Source organism: Pimephales promelas, chromosome 24 (assembly GCF_988280905.1).
Source record: "Pimephales promelas chromosome 24, fPimPro1.hap1.1, whole genome shotgun sequence".
Lineage (NCBI taxonomy): Eukaryota > Metazoa > Chordata > Actinopteri > Cypriniformes > Leuciscidae > Pimephales > Pimephales promelas.
Window position 1 is genome coordinate 2,419,197 of NC_142792.1, and position 23,472 is coordinate 2,442,668.

The following is a 23,472-nucleotide window of genomic DNA, read 5'->3' on the forward strand; positions in this document are numbered from 1 at the left end:
ATGACAGCTGCATTCTGCATTTTTTTAATTTGGGATTATTCATTCCAGGTAGTGTGTTGTGCTGTATACTTGTATACTTTGCATGCATACTACAAAAATAGTATGAGTAGTGTGGTAGTGTGCCGTTGAATCTCTTTTTCAACTTTCTCTCTGACTGAATGAGTTTGTGTTCCTATTCTCAGATAAACGTGAGCCGCTCTCTCTCTCTCTCATTAAATATTTCTCCATGGATTTATGCTTCCCGTGATCTGTTTGGGCTAGCGCTCGCACTGCTTTCATGCTTGGCCAGTAAGGCTGCAAGCGTAGAGTGGACTGCTGATAGATAAATGCGGATATTTATCTGAAAATTAAATAAATGCTACGGCACATTCCAGCACAGAGCAGGAACTACAACAAGAGCGCATTGTCTTTTAGGATAAAAGTACAGAAAAGTCTGAGCTGCAAATAAACTAAAATTTAATGAGTTAACTGATTGCGTCACACTGAACTTGGGTTTTCTGAGTAACAAAGGCGCAGTTTGCGAATACTAACATTACACATTTTTACTAGGGCTGTGCAAAAATTAATTGCGATTAATCGCATCCAAAATAAAAGTCTGTGTTTACATAATATATTTGTGTGCGCTGTATATAATTATTTTGTATATATAAATACCTATGCATGCATGTATATATTTAAGAATTATTTGCGCTTAAATTCTGTATATATATTTAAATACATAATCTATATTATATAAATATAAATATTTTATATATGAATAACACATTTTCTTAAATATATACATGTGTGTGTGTGTGTGTGTATTTATATACAAAATAATTATATACAGCACACACAAATATATTATGTAAATACAGACTTTTTATTTTGGATGCAATTAATCGCAATTAATTTTTGCACAGCCCTAATTTTTACAATAAATTGTTAGACATTAAAGGGATAGTTCACTTTGAAATTAATTTTTGGTGTGTTTTATCTTACCTCAAGGGCATCCAAGATGTAGGTGTCTGTGTTTCTGCAGTATTTTTAATTTTGATATTTTTAGGTCAAACCGTTGTTGTCTATCAGTCATATAATGGAGGTCTATGGTCACCACCTCAAAGAGCATGCACAGAGAAGTCCAAATTAAACATGATTTAATGACTCGTAAATGTAAGTACACATTGATGGCCTAAGACACGAAACGAGCGGTTTGTGTGAGAAAACGAACAGTGTTTATATCGTTTTTACTTCTTGTTACCACTGCCACGTCCAACTGATCTGAGGGCGAGGGCGCTTCTATCTTCTATCTAATATACCAAAAATTGAGATGTCTCAATAAATGAAGTTACTATTGATTAAGATTAGTAAATGCTATAGTGTTGCTCACTATTGGTGTGTTAACTAATGAAACCTTATTGTAAAGTTTTACCTTAGAGGAATAACAACTGTTTGTATTTTTATTGGCTAATGTTAACCAAAATAATCTAGTTAACCCATTAATGTTCACAACCAGCAGATCATTTAAAAGTGTTACCGAAAAACACAAAAAAAGCATTATCAGCCATGGTTTGATGGAAAGATTATCAATCCGCTTGTTTAACGGAGGGAAAGTATAGGAATTGTGATCCTGATCTTGTTAAACTCTTGCTGCGTCCCGTGTCTTTCATTTGCAAATGCACACGGCTCTTATATTTAGCAGGCACCATAAATTATATACACATTCAATCTCATGTCAGATTCAATAGCGTGTAGAGCATGAATCGCGTAATAAATAAAGTGCACGGTGGGTTTAGTGTTTGCCGAGTAGGTTCAGCCTATTTATGATTGAATATTACCACAGAGATTATGATAATGACTGTAGTTCTGTGTATGAAATGATTACTCAAGACCACGTCATCCTTCAAGCTCTTCTGAAGCGCTCCTGAAGGCGAACCTCACCATAAGACAGATTGTTCGGTGTGACTCAGGTGAAGGACGCCACTTTGAGGAAGCCTTTGACATCTTATGTAATTCCTCGTGAATCATGTCATTGCTAATGTTTCACAAAATCCACACGAGAGAGGACAAATGAAGCGGGTCTCGGAGACCTTCGTCGACTGTCGTAACCTCTACGTCAAGGTTGAGCAGACTCTCGCGGCCCGAGGGAGCCACAGGTCTCTTTGAACATTATATTCTTAATGAAAATGGAAAACAGATTAGATTCAGTGACTTCAAAGCCAACGACAGGAGAAGATGTGCCTAACCACTGTTTCACTCAAACTTTACATGATGTACACCTTCATTAGTGTGTGTTTGGGCCAAACAACTCCTCAATCCTGTTGATATTACTGTGGAACGCAAACTTCTCGCTGCTCTTTTCCATATGATTATGGATTATTATCCAAAATAATTCATGCTGATATCTAACGTTTTGCTGATAATGGATGAGTGAGGGTTATTGTAGTTACCTAAAACTAAAGCCATTAAATAAACAACAACATTTGTCTCTAAATACATTTCAAATTAAATAAATGTAAAAATTTTATTTCAGCTAGTTGCCATGTTAATTTAGTTTAAGTTTGTGTACTTAAATAAACTAAAAATGAATAACGAAAGAAAAACAAATTCAAAATATTGATAAAAATACAACAGCATCTCAAAACTGTATTTTAATTATATTTTGTCGAATTAATTAAAAATACATTATTCTACATGCTAAAAGTTAGGCATCATAACATAATGTTTCATTTTTCATCTGCTATATTTTACATATATGCGTTTCATTAAATTATTAGTGTTTTTAAAGTCGCATCAAAATCATCATATCCAATGTTGGTTGAATCTGATAAATAAATAAATATGTATTATTAACCAATTACTGATATGGTACTGAATTTTATTTATTTATTTTTTTGTATTAAATTGATCCAACATGACATAACTTTTCTATTAAGTGTTCTTTTGAATACTCTATTCCTCAAATAATCCAGAAAAGCCACATAAATATATAATATATAATAATAAAAAATATATATAATAAAAATATATAATAAAAAGAAAAACTGTTTTCAACACTGAAAATACTTTCAGTATTGATCACATTAATAAATGACACTTTACCATATATTCACATAGAAAACAGCAATTTTAAGTTGTAATAATATTGCACAAAATGACTGTTTTTACTGTCCATCAAATTGATTAGCATAAGAGACTTCTTAAAAACAGATATAAAACACATGTGGTCGGTTATATGAACACGAACATTCCTTCACAGGGAAAATAACAGCGTTTGGGATTGGAATGACGTGGGAGTGAGTAAATCATGACAGAAGTTTGATGTTATTCTCTTGCAGTCATCATTGTCTTAATCATGGCGTCCTTTGGGTGGAAAACATGAGCAATGCACCCGTGACCCTGCGTGAAGTCCGAGTGACTGTTTGCTTTGCCCTCCTCTGAAGTTGTGCTATTCATCTTTTATTTCAGGGCGCAGATGTGCGAAACCATGCGCTCGCTCGAGCCCGAGGCGTTTCACTCAGAGCTGTGAAGTCCAAGTCCCCCGCGTGTCAGATCACAGGGCCACTCGCACCGCTAAAAGAGTTGATCTCAGCGCTACAGATTACCCACGCTTTTCATGTCCGACATGAAGACGTTGTGCTTTTAATGAGCCTGAGAATGAAAGAGGTTTTAAACGGCTGATTAATCATTTCATGATGCAAGGCATTTTCATTAGCTCTCATCAGGATCATTAGCAAACTGGACAAAAAAGCCCGCCACTTGTCTCATCGTCCATTGGAGTCACTTCACGTTTAGCAGACGTTCATGCTCAGTTTAAGCCGTCCTCCAGTTCCTCCTCCTTCCCTTTCTGATCGGTATCTTTCTACGGTCCTCAGGTGGACACACACACTTCCTGTTCGGGCTGAGTTTGATTTACGTCTGCACATGGTGTAGCATTACAGTAACTGTGCTCCCCAAGGACACAATTGTACACTTCATCACCACGTCTGGCAGCAGCACAGAGACTAACCCTGTTTGAACTGTGTGTTTACTACATTTATCACAATCAGTCCTGGCTAATTCAGCTCTCGGCCTGCGTCACTGCGAACCCGCTAATGGTGTGAAGCGCTACTGTATGTGTGTGTAGCGCAGGAGAGCTGGACCTTTATCGCTCTCATCAGCTCAGTTCTCTCTATTGCTCTTTAACACACTTCCCTTTTGCATCATTATCATCTCTCTCTCTCTCAGTTCAATTTTCAATTGGCATGACTGGACTACATCATACAATATATTGCCAAAGCTTGCAATACGTAGAACAATTAGAAAGACTTCAGAATAGTATCTAAGTGTACAAATTTACAGTATAAAATAAATGAATAAAATAAAAATAGAACAGATTATGAACATTTAAAGATTCTGTGAAGAATTTAGAATTCAGTGTGTAAGTGTTTTCGTGTTTTGTGTCTCTCACCTTCTCTCTAAAAGATTTAAGGTGATGTTGCACACTGGGTAATAGACGGGTGAATCTCATCAAACCTGTCATATGTCATTTAGCCTTCAAATGTAATTTAAAAACAAACAAAAACATAAAATCATAAAAATATAATATGAAACTGATATAAAGTAATTTTTTGCTATGATTAAATACTGCTGATAAATATGATAAAATATAGTATTAAAAATGTTTTAAAATATGAAATATTACAGTGTCATTTTAGGATCATTTATGTACTATTATAGTATTTGTTAATTTTGAATGTGCGTTTATATGCTTTCAGGTTTTGTTTTAATTTTAAATTCAAGTTTTCCTCATTTTTGTAGAATATTTCTTTATTTATTTTTTTACTTATTTCAGTTAGTTAAATTTTCAAACAAATCCATAATATTTATATTTTATTTCAGTTTAACAATTGTTTTTTAATCGGTTCAGTTTAGTAATATATATATATATATTTTTGTGTGCATAATTTACCTGCATATAATATGAAACTGATATTTGCTATGATTAAATACTGATGATAAATATGATAAAATATAGTATTATAACTGTTTAAAAATATGAAATATTACAGTGTAATTTTAGTATTATTTATATACTATAGTATTTGTTAATTTTGAACGTGCTTTTATATGTTTTCAGGTTTTGTTTTAATTTTAAATTCAAGTTTTCGTCATTTTTGTAGAATATTTCTATTAAGCTTTTTTTTTTTTTTTTTTTTTTTTTTACTTATTTCAGTTAGTTAAATTTTCAAACAAATCCATAATATTTATATTTTATTTCAGCTTAACAATTATGTTTTTTAATCGGTTTAGTTTAGTAAAATATATATATTTTTTGTGTGCATAATTTACCTGCATTATGGTAATGCCAGTTTGGAGCAGAAATATGCTTAAAGGTCGAATAATGTCTGCAAACAAAAAATAATCCTCCTTTTCTTTATGCATGCAATGATATAATCTTATTTATTTCTTTTGATTTTGGGTTAAATATGACCTTTAACCAAATAAAACCATCAGTCACACACCATGGTATTACTGAGCATCATAAAGATGTGGTGTGAACTGTTGAAATACTGTACAGGAATATTCAGTGGTGGGGCGAGATGGGGACAGGCCTGTCTCTAACAGTAAGATCCGCTCCGGCGTCGGGTCGTCAGGAACATGCTCCCTTTCAATACGCATGAGCCTCAGATAGAGGCGTTTAGTGTTGCGTGTGTGTGTGTGTGTGTGTGTCTGGCCCTGGGGAAGCGCTGACCTCACACAACGCTTTTCACTTCTGCTCAGAGACGCGGCCTCGCGTCTGCGCCGGATAAGATTTAGGGCTTCTGAAAGTTACAGGCTCCAAGGATGTTCCTGTTTTTGATATTTTATGACCCTATTGTAAACATCCGTCAGTGATCTGATGGCTTCTGGCTGATCGGATCTACACACACAGCCTTTTGTCTGGACTACTGAATGTCTGGAGCTGGAGCTGTCAGGTGTGAGAGCATCTGCGAGGGTCAGCAGAGAGAGGCCCTTGAAATATGCAATATGATAAAATCACACATCATTTATATATACTATTGTGTTGGTTATGTCTCACTCAGAGCTGCCAGTTCCATTCGAACAAACTTGAGAAGTGGTTTTATGGTACTGTTTCAGATTTATTATGATTTCGATGTTTTAATAGATTTAATTTTTATATTTAGTTTAAGTTTTTTTAGTGCAACATTTCTATTTAGGTCAGATTATTACTTTTATTTAACAATCCCAACACTTTTATTTAGGGCTGTCAAACGATTAATCGCGATTAATCGCATCCAAAATAAAAGTTTGTGTTTACACAATATATGTGGGTGCACTGTGTATAATTATTTTGTATACACACACACACACACACACATGCATGTATTTTTTAAGAAAAAAATATTATTTATATATAAAATATTTATATATAATATAAATCTATCTACAGTACATGCAAATATTTCTTAAATATATACAAGGATGTGTGTGTATTTATATATACAAAATAATTATACAGAGTGCACCCACATATATTATGTAAACACAAACTTTTATTTTGGATGCGATTAATCACGATTAATCGTTTGACAGCCCTACTTTTATTATATTATATTAAATATTAAAATGTTTTCCAACATGTTTCTATTTGTTGGTCAAAGTTTGAAGCTTTTTCTGGATATATTATACAAATATATTGAACAATGCTTTTTTTAATGCTGGCCAATAATTAATTATGCATTTATCGTTTATTAATTTAGGGGAAAAGTTACATGAAAAAGCCTGAAACATTTGGCCGACTTCAAAAATCCCACCTTATTGATGAACAGTTCGGCAAGCACTGATCAAAGCAGAATCTGTCATCCAGCGATTTGTGATATCATATCATTTGTGATATTGTGCTAATTTCCATTGCTTTTGATCCAGTTCGTCCTGCTTTTATGTATTTGGTTATTGTTCCCAGAGCGATTCAAGAATGGATTAATTGGCCCTATCAATCAGGTGAGGGCCCGTTTATCAGTCAGAGGCATACTGAACAGATTAAAGCGCGGCGAGTTTCATTAATTAGCCTGTATATCATTTGGTTGTCAGAAGTGTTTAAGTTGAACAGAACTCCTCGCAGCGATGGCTAATTGACTTGTGAAGGCACAGACTCACTGACACAGGCTAAAGACCATTGATGACGTGTGTTTAGGGCTGTTGATTTTAGATTTCAGTGTGTGTTATAGTACGGCACGGCCTCGCTTGTGCTACGTGAGACGGTTAGCTCGTGGGAACGCCAGTTTATTGCTGTCATTTATGTGAACTGTATTGCTTGATTGATAAGCTCACCCTCAACTTCCCTCTTTAGTGTTTCTCTATTGCATTCCAGCTCATTCTCTAGCCTGAAGGCATTTGTACACATTACAGGAACTTTAAACCGCAGAGAGAATCAGCCGGTGCAATAGTGATTATACATGCCCATTTAAAACCAGCCAAAATCATTTTGAATGCAGCTTCCAAAAGACCAAAAATTATATTTTTACATTTGATGCAATCACACCGGTGTGATTCAGTGCGGCACGTCAGTTCAGATCTGTGTTCTCGCTTTGGCAGCCCATTATAGATCAACTAATATATCATTATAATGGTGTTTAAACCAAGCGAGACTTCTTAGGTGGTCGTCTCAGCCTCCCTAAAATTATATCCACTATCTGAATGATCGGGTCACTGCTGCCTGTGTTTTTAAGTCTCGCCAGTTTAAGCATTTTAAGCCATTCAATGGCAAGAACTCAGAGAGACGCCTCTCAGACCAGATCGAGTTAGCTTTCATTGCTTTTTAAGCAAATACACGCAAAGTTATGTCAAATGATGTCATCTGTCGACGAGTATCCACATAAACACAGTCTTAAGTGAACGTAAACGGTCAATGTGTCTTAAAGTGACATCAACCGTCTGTTTACTGTGTTAATAATGTTAAAGAGAATCACTCACTGCTCTTAACTTCTGCAGCTTTACAGAATACAGTTTTCACAAGCACTGTAAACTATACTGTTTATTTCATTTGTATCTTTGTTCTCTTGTATTATAAAGACTGAGCGACTGTATTTGTTTTCAGCGTGAATGCCGCGAAAAACAAACACAACCCATATAAAGTGGGAAAGAGCTTTGCGACTGACTGTACAACTAGATTTGACAAAAATCGGAGGTATATTTTTACAGACTGCTATAGAAAGAGGAGCAAATGGATCACTGCAATTCACAGAAACAACTGGACTCCAGTCAGCGAAAGGTGGAATTGCAGTCATCATTTTATGTTAATATGCTGAATTTAGGGGTAAAATCATACCTTATATATTTTGTTATACATGTAAAAAAATATTGATGGTTTACCTTAAAAAAGTAAGTAACCTGGTTGCCTTAAAATTTTAAGTTCATTGAACTAGAAAAAAGTGAGTTAATACAATGAAGGAGATTAATTTAATCATCAGAAACTCAAAATGATATGTTATCTGAACTAAATAAATTATTTAAGTTGATTTGACAAAAGAAAAAATGTTGTGATAACTACACTGTAAAAAAAAATATTGATGGTTTAACTTAAAAAAGTAAGTAACCTGGTTGCCTTAAAATTTTAAGTTGATTGAACTGGAAAAAGTGAGTTAATACAATGAAGGAGATTAATTTAATCATCAGAATCAAGTTATCTCAACTAAATAAATTATTATAAAGTTGATTTGACAAAAGAAAATATGTTGTGATAACAAATCTTGAAAATATTTTTTACAGTGTATATATTAAAGGGTTAGTTCACCCAAAAATTCACCCGAAAATTCTGTCAGTATTTACTCACCCTCATGTTGTTTCAACCCCGTAAGACCTTCGTTCATCTTCGCAACACAAATTAAGATATTTAAGATATTAAGATCACTCCTGCATACAGTCCATAGGCTTCTTGAGGGAATGACTCTTGCTGTCCCCGAAAAGTCATCAAAGACATCGTTAAAATAGTCCAAGTGACTACAGGGGCTCAATCTTAAGTTTATCAAACAACGAGAACACTTTTTGTGTGCAAAAAACAACAAAAATAACAACTTTATTTCAAATATTCGTTTATTTCTCCCTCTACCTCGAGTCAGGTTACTAGTTTAATAGCGTAAGCTTCTGTTATTGTACGTCACACGCATCACACACACATGACCAGCGTCGGCCAATAGTGAGCCTACGTGTGATGTAGCTTTACGCAATCACACTACGTTAACTTACTACAGGCTCATGGAGAAGGAAGTGAATATTTGAAATAAAGTCGTTATTTTTGTTTGTTTTTGCGCACAAAAAGTGTTCTCGTCGTTTGATAAAGTTAAAATTGAGCCCCTGTAGTCACTTGGACTATTTTAACGATGTCTTTAATGACTTTTAGATGCCATCAAGTGTCATTCCCTCAAGAAGCCTATGGACTGTATGCAGGAGCGATCTTAATATCTTAAATATCTTAATTTGTGTTGCGAAGATGAACGAAGGTCTTATGGGGTTTGGAACAACATGAGGGTGAGTAAATACTGACAGAATTTTCATTTTTGGGCGAACTAACCCTTTAACAACTCATCAATTAAATATTTATCATTGCATATTCTGCATTATTGGATGTTTTTTAATAAACACTGACCAAAACCATTACACCACCACCAGCCTGCACAGTGGTAACAAGGCATGATAGATCCATGAACCGCCCCTGGTTTAAATGCATTTAAATACACACATTTTTGAGAATAGGAATATCAGATATTTCATGATATGATATAATAAGTCAGTCAGTCAAATAATGTTAAACCTCGGACACAAAACATAATCACAAAGTATACCAAGGTGTTTAAAATCATCATATGTTGATGCAGATTATTCTGTGGAGCAGTTTAAGACGTGTCCTGGGAACAATCAGGCGTAGACTGTTGGTTGATCGGAGGAGTGGATGTATGATGAAATGAAAGGAGATCAGAAATATGTTGCGGAGCCAAACCATAGAGGCCTTTATAAACAAACAATACTGCTTTAAACTGAACACGATATTTGACTGGAAGCCAGAGAAGAGAGACCAGCACGGGTGAAATATGTTCCCTGGTCTTTGTTCTAGTCAAAAGTCTAGCGACAGCATTTTGGACACGCTGGAGACGTGAAATTTAAGACTGTGAGACATTATAATCCAGCTTGGATGAGTGGAAGCATAATTAACAAGTGTGGGAATGTTTCGAATAAAAAATGACAATGAAATCGAACCAATACATCAATCATGCACTATTTTACCTGTGGTGTGTCACCATGAAAATAAAACTACATAAAAATGCAATTTGATTATTAAATAGAAAAATTTTAGGTCGAAAGATGCTATAGTAAAATGTATTCCAATAATCTTTTTTAAAATAAAGCATTTATTGTATTTTTACAGTCTTACTTCTGTGTTAGCAAATATCTAATACCTGGAAGCTTGTTTCTTGTTAGTATAAAGTTTATGAGCTTATTTGTTGCGTTGTCATCGCTGAATTTCCATTAAAACGGTTAATAAATAGCTGGAGTTTGTGACGCTTGAGCTTTTCAAACTGGTTTACGGTCTTGTAAAAGCTTGTAAAGTTGAGCAATTGGGAGGTAAAGACAGGACACTTCTCTACAGCGTATGATGGTTCATAAACACTTTTTAAAACTGGTTAGCTGTTAAATGCCGGAGACTTCACATATATTACGTCTAAGAACAAACTCCAACTAGCCGAGGACTGTTGAGACGGATCCGACCTTAAATCACAGGCATGTTAAACAGACCCGTTCCCTGTTGGGTAAACCAGTCCGTGGAAAGCGTCTCATTTCCAATAAACGGCTAAACTAAACTTTCCTTGAAAGATGTAGAAGCAGACTTTGCATTAGCGGCCCACCTGCAGCTTCTAGATTTGCAGTTGTTAGCACAGGTAGCGCATAAATAACGAAAACTCCTCGAGTTAATGTGCTTGTTTTGCTCATAGCTAGCTGGTCCAGTCCAGACCTGTTCCTTTGTTGATCATAAATGTCTGTGAGACTGATGGCCACATTCTTCTGTCTTGTTCCCTGGTGGGTTGAGGATGTCCTGTGTAAGATGCATCAGGGCGAGAGATGCTATGCTAATACTTCTTGGCAAGTTGCAAACATCAGACCAGTGAAATGATATGGACTGTACTGTGTAATAGTGAGAGAAACTTATATGTTAACAAAATGACGCAGACCTGAGATGAAAGGAAGATCGGGGCTGTGTGAATTCAGAGCTAAGGTCTCAACATCAAAAGCTGCTCTGTTTTTCATGAGGACAGGAGATGTGAAAGAAGTGATCCAATTTATGGTGACAGGGTCAATCATGTAATATTATAATCATATTATATATTCTAAATGTCGCTTGATTTCTTTTTGTCTCATTATTTAGTAATGTTTTATTTGAAGGGGTGTGCATAAGACTGACATATGAAGGAGTCTTTATGAATGTTTATGTGTCATTCTGTAAATTATGACACTTTTAATGCAAAGTTGACATTGTTTAAAATGTCTTTGTTATGACAACTTGACATTAACCAAGAAATCATAACCTGTCAACCTGACTTTATAACTAGTCCAACATGTTCCACTTTACTTGAGGTTAGGGGAAATATTAATGACACTGTTGTTAAAGCATTTGACAGTGTAATAATCCTTAATGACATCTTTATAACTAGTACAATGTGTCCCACTTTACTTGAGGACAAGTAAAATATTCATGACACAGTTATAATGGTGTCATGACGGCCAAAGTCAAAACCAACCACATATAACAAGGTAATGTAATGTTAATGCAAAGCTAAATAACTTCTTTAAAGGGATACTCCACTTTTTTTGGAAAGAAGCTCATTTTACCACTCCCCCAGAGTTAAACAGTTCGGTTTTACCGTTTCCGAAAGTATTCAGCCGATTTTCTGATATTTATAAGAATATCAGTAACCAGACAGTTTCTGGTCTCATTGACTTCCATAGTATATATTTTTTTTCTACTATGGAAGTCAATGAGACCAGAAACTGTCTGGTTACTGATATTCTTCTAAATATCAGAAAATCGACTGAATGAATTCGAAAACGGTAAAACCGAACTGTTTAACTCTGGGGGAGTGGTAAAATGAGCCTATTTCCAAAAAAAACTGGAGTATCCCTTTAAGTTTGATAATTAGACCTGTTATGACATATTTGTGACAGGTTATGATTTCTTGGTTAATGTCAAGTCGTCATAACAAAGACATTTTAAACAATGTCAACTTTGCATTAAAAGTGTCATAATTTACCGAATGACACATAAACATTCATAAAGACTCCTTCATGTTCATGACAGGTGTTATGTCATGTTTATGACAGTGTCATGTCAGTCTTATGCACACTCCTTCAAATAAAGTGTTACTCATTATTTTTTCTCATTTTAATGCTCTTATCAACATGGAAAAGTGGATCGGCTCGCTTTGTGCAAATGTTTTTTGTTTTTGTTTTTATTATTGAAAACAACATTGGCATATACTGTGTTCAATTTCACACTAACATTTACACTTGGAGCAAATAATCTCTCACACGGTCCATTAATAAAAGGAATTAGTTCATTTCGATGAACGAGTTCGAACAGGAGAGTCTTGAACGCGCATCACAGAACAGAGCAAGGCGAGCATTTGAGCTTATAAAACTTAAACTTTGTTATTTATTTTTTAAATGAGCGATCGTTTCGCTTGATAAGACCCTTATTCATCGTCTGGTGTCGTTAAAAGCCCTTTGAACAGTTTGCACTGAAACTGTCTGAATCTGGGAACAGTGAATGCAGGTTATGTTCACTTTTACTGACCTTTCCAGAGAAAAACAACAACCTTTGTTTGAGGCCTTTAATAAATTGACAAAGGTGGAGTTTATCCATCCTAAAGGGCTTTTCCATGAAGCTTTATGCTCATTTCATTTTGCGAAAAGCCCATCTGACCTCATTGTGTTGTCAGTAAGAGTCTACATAACGTGCTGTTTTATATATTACTATCTAAGCCCACTAGATCTAAGTAAAATACAACAAAAACAAATAGTAGTGCATGTTTGATCAGAAAACGCATCAACAGTCCTGACCCCGTGTGGCTCGTCCACTGAGACAGAGATTAGCATGGACGCTAATCAGAGTCTCAGATTCACAATAACGTCTATGAAACTAAATGTACTTATCGTTAAACGATAGCAGTCACTTCTCTAGCCGCTCAAACCCCGGAGGGAGGATCGTGTTTCATATGCAGCATCTGATGTTTTTTTTTTAAATGGCGCATCTGTAATGAGCCAACGAGACCCATTTAGCCTCTCTGTTATGTTATTTACCTGTAATGGAGCACAGGTTACACGAGCAATGACATCATAGCCTGAGCACATGCTTATTGGACGAAATTCACATTTTCTCCTGTGGTTGATAAACACCCGAGGCACTGACCAGACGAACATTAGCTCGACTGAGCCAAATCCACAGGCTCTTCCTCCACGGCCAACTCTCGTACGCATGAGGTGAGCCACAAAAACAGGCTGACCTTTCACGACCTTCCGTGAGATCAGCTGATTTTTAGATTTGTGAAACTATAGTTTGCTCTAGTTGGTCTACTCTCACAGGTCCATTTGTATTTTTTTTGTTCAACCTTTCTAAAAAAATGCTGGGTTGTTTCAACCCAAATATGGACAAACCCAAATGTTGGGTTAAAAATGTAATTTAAAATGTTAAACAAACTTCAACTTTCACTTTCAACGGTACAATTTTTAATTAAATTTTTAACCCATTTTATGGTTTGTCCATATTTGACTCAAATTTTTAGGTTGAAACAACCCAGCATTTTATAGAGTGTAGTATTTATTTTTATTATGCATTCATTTTTATATTATGTTTTACTTTAGTACGAGTGCGCGTGCATGTATGTGTTTCTATTTTATTTATGACTATTATATTTTATTTAAATGTTTTATTAAATGGTTAAGAACCTTGAAACACCGTTATGTTATCAGTATTTATAAAGTATTATAGCATTTATTTATATTTTTAATTAGCATTTATTTTTATATTTTAAGTTTGACTTTAGTTTATTTCTATTATATTTTATATTTTAATTTTTTCATAGATTTTCACATAATGTTGTTTTTAAAGTCGCATAAATGTTTTTTAAGAAATAATACAATTATAAGACTTTTTAAAAGTCATTTTCACTGTGTAAGTAGATCAGGGAGCCATTGGTAACTGTAGGACTGATACAAACATTACGATTTAACGAAGTGCTTTCCTGTTTTGATGGTCAGTGATGGGTGAGGCTGAAACTAGTCTGGACTGGTTATTTGCTAGTATGCAGAATAGCGTCTTTGGTCTTTCCTGACTGTATTGAAACATCTGTTGGCTTGGTCGTGTAGAAACGAAGCAAACACACACCGAGGGTGAGCTTCAGCCCAAACAAAACAGTCTGGATCGGATTCTGCCCAAATACACAGTTTGTGCTCTGATTCGGCCCGTGAAAGCATCACAAGCGTCCCCAGAGCAGTAAACGTGACCCTTTCTGTTCCATCACACCTGGTTATAAACTCTTGTTGTTTTCTACGCTTATTTTAAAAAGCCTTTATCATTGGATTCCTGAAGGGTTAGTAGCCCTGCACTTATCAGGGTTGTGACGCAAGCGCCAGCACTTCTGGAGGAAGGATTGAGGTGCTGTTTGGGTGGAGAAAGAGGAATAACACATTTCGCTTGGATTTCCTGGTGGTGCAGATTAGATTGGGGGAAGAGATTGGATGTCTGGGTTACAGAGAGCGAGAGGTTGGCCGGCGCTCAAGGGACGCCACATCACATGTTCAAAAAAAAAAAAAAAAAAAAAGGACTAAGTGAAGTGGGCCAAGTGCTGCAAGAAAGATTTGCGACAGGAAATGAGCGAGATCTTAGGAAGTCATTTAGCGGTTCCAGAACCTCAGCACAAGCAATTACGCCAGCTTTGATACTGTAATCTCTTTACTGAAAGGTTTGTGCTGGATTTTATGTATTTTCTGTACAAAATGTGTAGCATTTGTCCATACAAACATGCTGAGAGTATGCTAGGCAATATTAATGCAGGACAGGAGATGTGAGAATATGTAGATATAGTTGCTAAGGTGTTCTGAGTGGTTGCTAGGCAGATTCTAAGTGGTTGCTAGGGTGTTGCTAGTCAAAATAGCCCACCTTGAAGCAATTTTATATTTTGTAAGTTTTAACTTTATCATTGTTAGTGTTCGGTTTTTGTATTGTTAAAGTTAATGAGCTCACTGTATCATTAAAAACATTTATTGTTTCTAATTTATTGACATTTTCTTGTTTAAAAAAACATGTTAAAATGTTAAATTATTTTAATTTAGTTTTAGATATGTTTGGAAAATTTATTTTAGTTCAGTTGATTTACAAAAATAACCCGTCCTCTGATATTTTGGTCTCCAGATATCGCTATTCATGTGGTAATTTAATCCTGAGCATTAGGGGTTTGTTCAAATCACACAGCCTAGAGCAAAAGTAATAGTGATGCTTATATCGCCTCCATTTTTATTGTATTTGGGCACTAGCGAAGTAAATTCAAGGAGTTAACTACTTGGAAAGATTATCCGGAGCCAACAGGACATAATTTAAGATAATTTAGCATTCATAATTCAAATCTATGACTCTCAGATGTATTTCTGTACCGATTGTTTTTTAATCTGTTGATTTATGCCTATTTCTTGGTCATGAGGAAGTGTATTCTAGCAAATGAATGGGAGTTTGTGAACACAAACAGGATTTAGAGGTTTGAATTTCCTGGAATTATACCACTATCCAAAGGAAGTGATGCAAACATCCAAATAATGTTTCAAGGGTCCCAAGCTGTGGTCAGAATATTTGAGGTGATGGAACCTGCCAAGTTTGAGTGTGTGTTATTGACGTCCAAAACAGTGTAAAACATTGGATTTCATTTGAGTCTTTAAAGACGACATGCATATAAACACACTGTCACAATAACACACACAGAGAGAGAGAGAGAGTAAGGAAAATAGGACGAGGTTCTTGTATTCTCCAGCACTCTTCTCTGGATTCTCACTTAGAACAGGTGGCCAAATCCACTTCCTTATTAAAGCAAGAGAAAAGAACAGGAAACGGGGCATTTTCCACTCGACGCAAACAAGCCCTGTGTCTTCTGGAAACAATTAGGAGGAGCACAGATGCAGTCAGGCATATGATAAAAGAGAAGCCTGGGCTTTAGAAGTCGGTCCACCTCTTCTCTCCTGCGAGTGTTAAGACAGCAGAGGAGACCAGCGTCTGAGCGGCTTCCATGCACTGGCACTCAAGGCTCTACTAGAGCAGGTTTTCATCCTCGAATGTTGATTATTTTCCTCATATTCTCCATTGTTGCGGCTCCTCTCTTCCCAGTCTGTCAGTAACGCTCTGTTTACTTCCTGTCTCTATGAAGCCCCTCCTTCTGAAAGCACACTGTACTCTGATTGGCCGGATGGAGCAGTGTGTTGTGATTTGTTTTAAAGTGTTATATGGTGATATGAATGGATCTGAGCAGAGAAATCTCACTCTTTTTGCATCATGCTGACGCATCATTATTACAGTGAACAATGTAGATAACGCTTGATATGAAGCACACTATCTAAACCGACAGAAAAGATTAATTACGTGCAGACAAGACAGGGAAAAAGGCTCCACCTTCTTGTGAATTCTTTACTGACTGAAAAGTAAACTTTTATATTTTAAGTTGAACACTTACTCAACTGAAGCTGTACTCTGTTATACTGATCTCATTACAAGATATCAGAATGTCATATAAATATCAACATCTGCAGCTAATTGCATATTTTTTTGCATATTCAGTTTGTGCCTCTGAATAAAAGTCTAAGCTTGAGCTCTGTATTCTCACTATATCATATATATATATATAATTAATAGGTAATCTTCATTGCCATTTAATAGAAATTACTGAACTTAAATATACAAGTTTGATAAAAATGATCATTTTAGAAGAAAATTTCAAATGGCACTTAGAGGCTTTTGCATCTGAACTCTTCATATATATATATATATATATATATCGTCTAATGGTTAAAAAAAAGATTTTCTGACTATCGTTTGATATGTCAGGCATTACAGGGTTAACAGCATTCAGTCTTGAGGCAGCCACATTAATGTTATCTGCATATACATTTCCCTCATTATTGTCCATGTGAAGAATCCTACATCTCTGTGGATATTTCTAAAACGTCCACATAATCTGTTTAGGCCCTTTTTTTAGGTTGGTTTCTTCGTTAGTGTGCATTAACTGAGAAATTATACCTGCACGAGTGAGGACAGGCGAGACAGTTACTTGGAAGCGGGGTCTCTTTGTGGGAGTTATTTTAGGACCCAGGCAAATTTTATCCTACAGTAATTGTGTTACGGGTATTGTCTTCTGAAGAAAGACTGAGAACAGTAAGTGAGTTTGAAAATCCGGGGTATTAAAATGTGCTCTCGGCATAGCGTTGCCATCCATCAGCCGGGAGGACACACACACACACACACACACAATCAGTTTTAGCGAGAAACTCCGTAACCTAATTACAGTGAGACAGCTCATCGTGTCCCTATGAAAACCCAGCGCTCATCAGCTGATGAAAGTCATATTTCAGTATTACGGCGTCGCACAACCTCACAACTATTCAAATGAATTCCTCTCAAGGCTTGTCTTGTGTTTCGGAAGTGCTGCACCTATCATACAACATGTGCTTTCATAACTCTATATCTGTGTGATCATCAAAGACGGTCGCTAGCGCTCTCGGAGGCTCTTCCCCGCCGCTAATCAAAGCCCGGGCAGAGATTTAGCATACCATCCAGCTTTCGCACCAGTAAAATATGTAAGATGAAAGATTATTTATTATTCACATCTGTTCTGTTCTGTTCTGCACCGGCTAAATCTTCAAAAGTGATGTCATTTCGGATGTTCCTCTGTCTTTCGGATGCAGTGATGATGATGACCAAACATCAGAAGTGGCGAGGAAATGACATCATCTGGGCTGACTGGCTCAGAGTTCAAACATTTCAGGCCCTAATGTAAGAATTCTGCTTCGCATCCCCGTTCCTCATCCTGACAGGACTGAGGCGCTTTTCTCCGGCACACTCGTATTCCAGCACACATACCTGCGTGAGCCTGGGATTGTGATGGACTGATGAAAGTGTGAAGAAAGCTCCTGCTCGCGACGTATTTCACCACCAAAATCAAAGGGAAAAATTTTATTAAAATTGAGGCTTATTTTTTGAGACCATATCCATCCATCCACCCAACCAATCATCCATCCATCCATCCATCCATTAACCCAACCAACCAACCATCCATCCATCCATCCATTAACCCAACCAACCAACCATCCATCCATCCATCCATCAACCCAACCATCCATCCATCCATCCACCCAACCATCCATCCATCCATCCATCAACCCAACCATCCATCCATCCATCCACCCAACCATCCATCCATCCACCCAACCAATCATCTATCCATCAACCCAACAATCCATCCATCCATCCATCCACCCAACCATTCATCCATCCATCCATCAACCCATCCAACCAACCATCCATCTACCCAACCAATCATCCATCCATCCACCCAACCACCCATCCATCAACCCAACCACCCATCCATCCATCCACCCACCCACCCACCCACCCAACCATCCAACCAACCATCCATTTTAACAAAAATTTCACATGCAAAAATAGCTTTTATGTGTATTATATAAATTGTATATTTTATTATTATTATTATTATATCATGTATTATATTATTATCATGTGAATTTAATGAGAATTACCATTACAAAAATATTAAAATATGATACTGCATTATGGTAATGAGGGGAAATATATGCTTAATTGTCATGAAAATGTCACAATGACATACAAATCTCAATGGTCCTAAAACAATTTTTTATTTCGATTTTCAGGTGAAATGTGAATTGCACATGTTCTTGACAGGTTTCACTCTCTCGGCTCGAGCCACAAAATGTTGACTCAGTTTTAGGAGTTGGCGACATTCAGCGTCATTCCAGACGCACGCGGAGGCCGAGCGCTCCGATCTTATAAATCTCCCTAGATGCGTCATGGGTTGAGTTTGGGGCCGTGCATTTATTCAGCCGAGGCATAAATGAGAGACAGACTGATGGAAAGATTAACAATGCTTGGAATCCATCTCATGATGTCACGTCCTCTATTAAATTTTTGGACAACGTCGATCTTTCCCACAACTCCCTCACGCTATAGTGATGGATACAGTAGCTAACGCTGCAGATTGCGTTTCCATCCCACACTCGGGAGGAGGCGTGGCCTCACTGTACGCCGCCTCTGATTGGTGGATGATGGATTGACGCTCATAAAGAAGAGGAAGGTGCTTGCACTGTACCTTTTTGACACATTCCTGGTGTTTATGAAAACATGTCTGCCAGGCGGGGGAAAACCTGAAAGTCCACAGTCATCTCTCGGGCCCCGGGCCCCTCACTTCCCCCAGGGCTCGGCTGTGTGAAAGCAGACTTTTGTGCTCCGGTCCCCGTTCCCTCTGCTGAGGTGGACGTCCACTGTTTTTCCTGGCAGCCCTTGAACAAACACGCACCAAATTACGTCGCAAGCAAGCCCCCTGTGTCAAACACATGACAAATAGTTTCATTTGGCATTATTGGGGAAAGTGAAGGAAGTTAACAAGCATTCTGCAGAGGCTGAAACAGGGGAAGTGTTTTAAGAAGTTATAGGGTGAAGATGATGTGACAGCAGAGCTAGTTAGTGTGTAGCTAGACTGTGTTTTTAACATGCTTTCATTAAACTGGGCTGGAGTGATACAGAATGTTAGATTTCTACTGTAGTATATATGCCATATCCACACATTTTGTGCTGGTTGCTAGGGTTTCTTAGGTGGTTACTAGGTCTCTTCAATTTACAGTAAGTCCAAGAGATTTTTATGACCATTTTATTTTCCAGCAGACAATAATGATAATAAATCAATACTGAAACTATATAAAATAAATATATTTATTTAAAATAGATGTAAGATTAATAAATAAAAAAACCTAAAGCCTGACTTTTATGTTTAACTTGAAAAGTAACAATTTCCTGGATAGACTGACAGACATAGATAGATAGATAGATAGATAGATAGATAGATAGATAGATAGATAGATAGATAGATAGATAGATAGATAGATAGATAGATAGATAGATAGATAGATAGATAGATAGGTAGATGGGTGGATGGACAGATAGATAGATAGATAGATAGATAGATAGATAGATAGATAGATAGATAGATAGATAGATAGATAGATAGATAGATAGATAGATAGATAGATAGATAGATAGATAGGTAGATGGGTGGATGGACAGATAGATAGATAGATAGATAGATAGATAGATAGATAGATAGATAGATAGATAGATAGATAGATAGATAGATAGATAGATAGATAGATAGATAGATAGATAGATAGATAGATAGATAGATAGATAGATAGATAGATAGATAGATAGATAGGTAGATGGGTGGATGGACAGATAGATAGATAGATAGATAGATAGATAGATAGATAGATAGATAGATAGATAGATAGATAGATAGATAGATAGATAGATAGATAGATAGATAGATAGATAGATAGATAGATAGATAGATAGATAGATAGATAGATAGAGGCCTGTGGTGTTTAAAGCACATTCGTAGAGCTCATGGTGCTAAAGCGCTTCAGCATGTGTGTGTCGTGGGAGTGTGTTTATGAGTTGCTGGACTGATTAAGGAACGGCCCGTTTTAATTGAAGCGTTTTTGCTCTCCTGCTTCCAAAAACAGCGCAGATACACATTCCTGTCGCGAGCTCCGTCCTCAACATCAAAGCCCAACCACCAACCACACGCGCTATTAGCATACACTCACCCGCTCACCTGCTTCAATGCCCAAATCCAGCACGCATTCATCCAGCACTTGAGCCGAGTGTATTATTGAGCCTGAGTGTTTGCCAATTGCACAGATTCTCTTCGAACCTCATAAATAATTGAAGCACGATGATAAAGAGCTTGAAGCTCGTATTTGTCCTCAGTTACACTCGTGTGTTGGGTCAGTGCACTTCACACGGTCAATCTATGCCGTGTTTCGAGCGGATGTTGCGAGTCATCGGGTGCCGGGGTCAAAGGTCACGTGACGGTCCACTGTGGGTCAGTTATGAGGGCCCCATTGAAAATGCGCTATGCATTGACCCTCTATTAAACATTGTTGTGATAGTAAATCACTGTAATTGGGTGAATTAAAAAGCATACACTTGTATTTACAGGAGGCTTTTTCGCCATTCTAGAACAGGCTGTTCTTCCAAGAAATGCAAATTCTTGGCCCAGCAGAGTCTCTGGGTAATATAGGATCATTTGCACCAAAACATGTCAAACTCTGGTCTCTATGCAACAATTAAAGTAAACATTCAGTTTAGTTGTGAAATCTTATGCTAATGAGGTTCCTGAAATATTGAAGACAGAAGATGGAGTATGTTTGCATTTAGATTTCACGAAATTAACCAATCATGCATACTTTCGACCTATTTAGGTTGCAAAGCAACGTCAGTTTGTGAATGGCTCTACAGTAAATACTACCAGAAATGTATAGACTTTGTCAAAAGTAAAAAGTAATGAATAATTTCTCAGACATAGTTTAGACAATAGAGTGCCGAAGTGATGACGTTAGCGGCACATGGGTTCCCTCAGTCGAAAAGCAATGCATTTTCCCCATAGACTTTTGGAAAATGGCAAAAAAATAAGATCTGTGTTCAACAAAGAGTTGTGACCCTTACACGTTTTGTCTATGAAGATAATCTTTAAAAGTTAATCCAAAATATATACATTTTGAAGCCTATATAAAGTTTAAAAGACCACAAGCAGACACAATAAAGTTTAAAAAACACAAATACTGTAGGTTATAAGTGTGTGTTATATGTCAGAGATCAAAACGTGAAACTATTCAGAGGCTTTTTTAACCTTATTTCAGGCGATGTAGCAAAAACCCACTTAAGGGCGAGGGTGCTAAAATGCTAACTCACTTCCGCGTTTCGGCCTACAAAGTGACGTCATAACTTTGGCATTCTATACAGTTGTGCTCATGGATGTCTATTTACTTGTTTAAGTGCCAAAGATTTCATGTCTAACCTCCTGAATCAATGGGTTTGTTTGAAAGTCACTCTTTCTTGTCCGTCTCCTTCCATATTGTGACTCATTTATGTGTAAAACAGATTCTTAATACCAGGTGTAAACAGGGCCTTTGCGACGTCAACACTGTTACTGAACTGAACTGAGAATGATAATGACACTATTGCCATAACTGACGAACTTTTCAACACTGACAGTTATTGAACTGAACTGAATCAACATTGAACTTTTTACGGCTGAAACTGAAGTAGTTTTGTAATGAAATAAATGCCACTTGACTTGTGACGTTATGAAAGATGGGGACTGGGAATTGCTTGTTTTAACTGATCTTCCCGCTTGACATCAGAGCATGCGATGTACTTTCAGATGGTAACCTCAGGAGTGTGCCTAGAGAACAGCGAGCAGGGGCGGAGGTGAAACGATGCTTTTATACGCGGCGTCTTGTGCCAAGCCGGGGTTTATGCTAGAGCTGATGAACTAGAAGGGAAAATTGAATCTTCTCCCAGACTTAATCCTCAATCGCTCCTCCTGTAATGCATTTTGGACTCACACGTTCGGTTCCCCCACAGTTTCACGGAAGGCAGGGTTATATTTCAGCTGAACCCAGAGTGTCTGATTATTTATCACAAGGCGGGCGATGTTTCAGACAGGCGGTGAAAACAGTTTTAAAATCTTTTGGGACATGCAAATAGATTTAAGTGTAAACACCTCGATGTCTGGTCGGCGACTGCATACAATTATTCTTTTTTCGTGTATAACTTTGGCTTAAGTGCGCCTCTCCGATGGAACTGAATGTTCAAGATCGTCGTACACGGAAAAGGCTCAAAACAACCTTTGGATTTTCACATCATTTGATCATTTTGTATTAAAACACACAGTCGAAAAGGTAGTGCCCTTTATAGCGGAAAACCTGGTAATAGCATCCGCATTTATTATAGTGGACTTTGGCAAAGTCTTTATTTTCCCATTTGAACACAGACTAAGGATATTGTGTATTCACAGATGAAGCTGTGTGTCCTTGTGTCTATCCGCGTTTTAAAAGCAGTTAAGCTCCGTTTTAAACTTTTCCCTCACCATGTTTCCCTCTTATTGCATTAACCTATGATGACCTAACATCATAATAGAGGATTTATGCATTTGTTTTGACAGAGGCGTCTCCCTGATGCACGTCTTTCTCCCTTATCCCCAGAAACGGCTCTGCTATGTTCCCGCTTAGGATCTTTCCCTGCAATTTTTATCCTTATCTTTATTTTGCTGTTCGGAGGACATGACGCAAGGACTTAATATTAGTTGGCCCTCGACTGACCCAGGAACC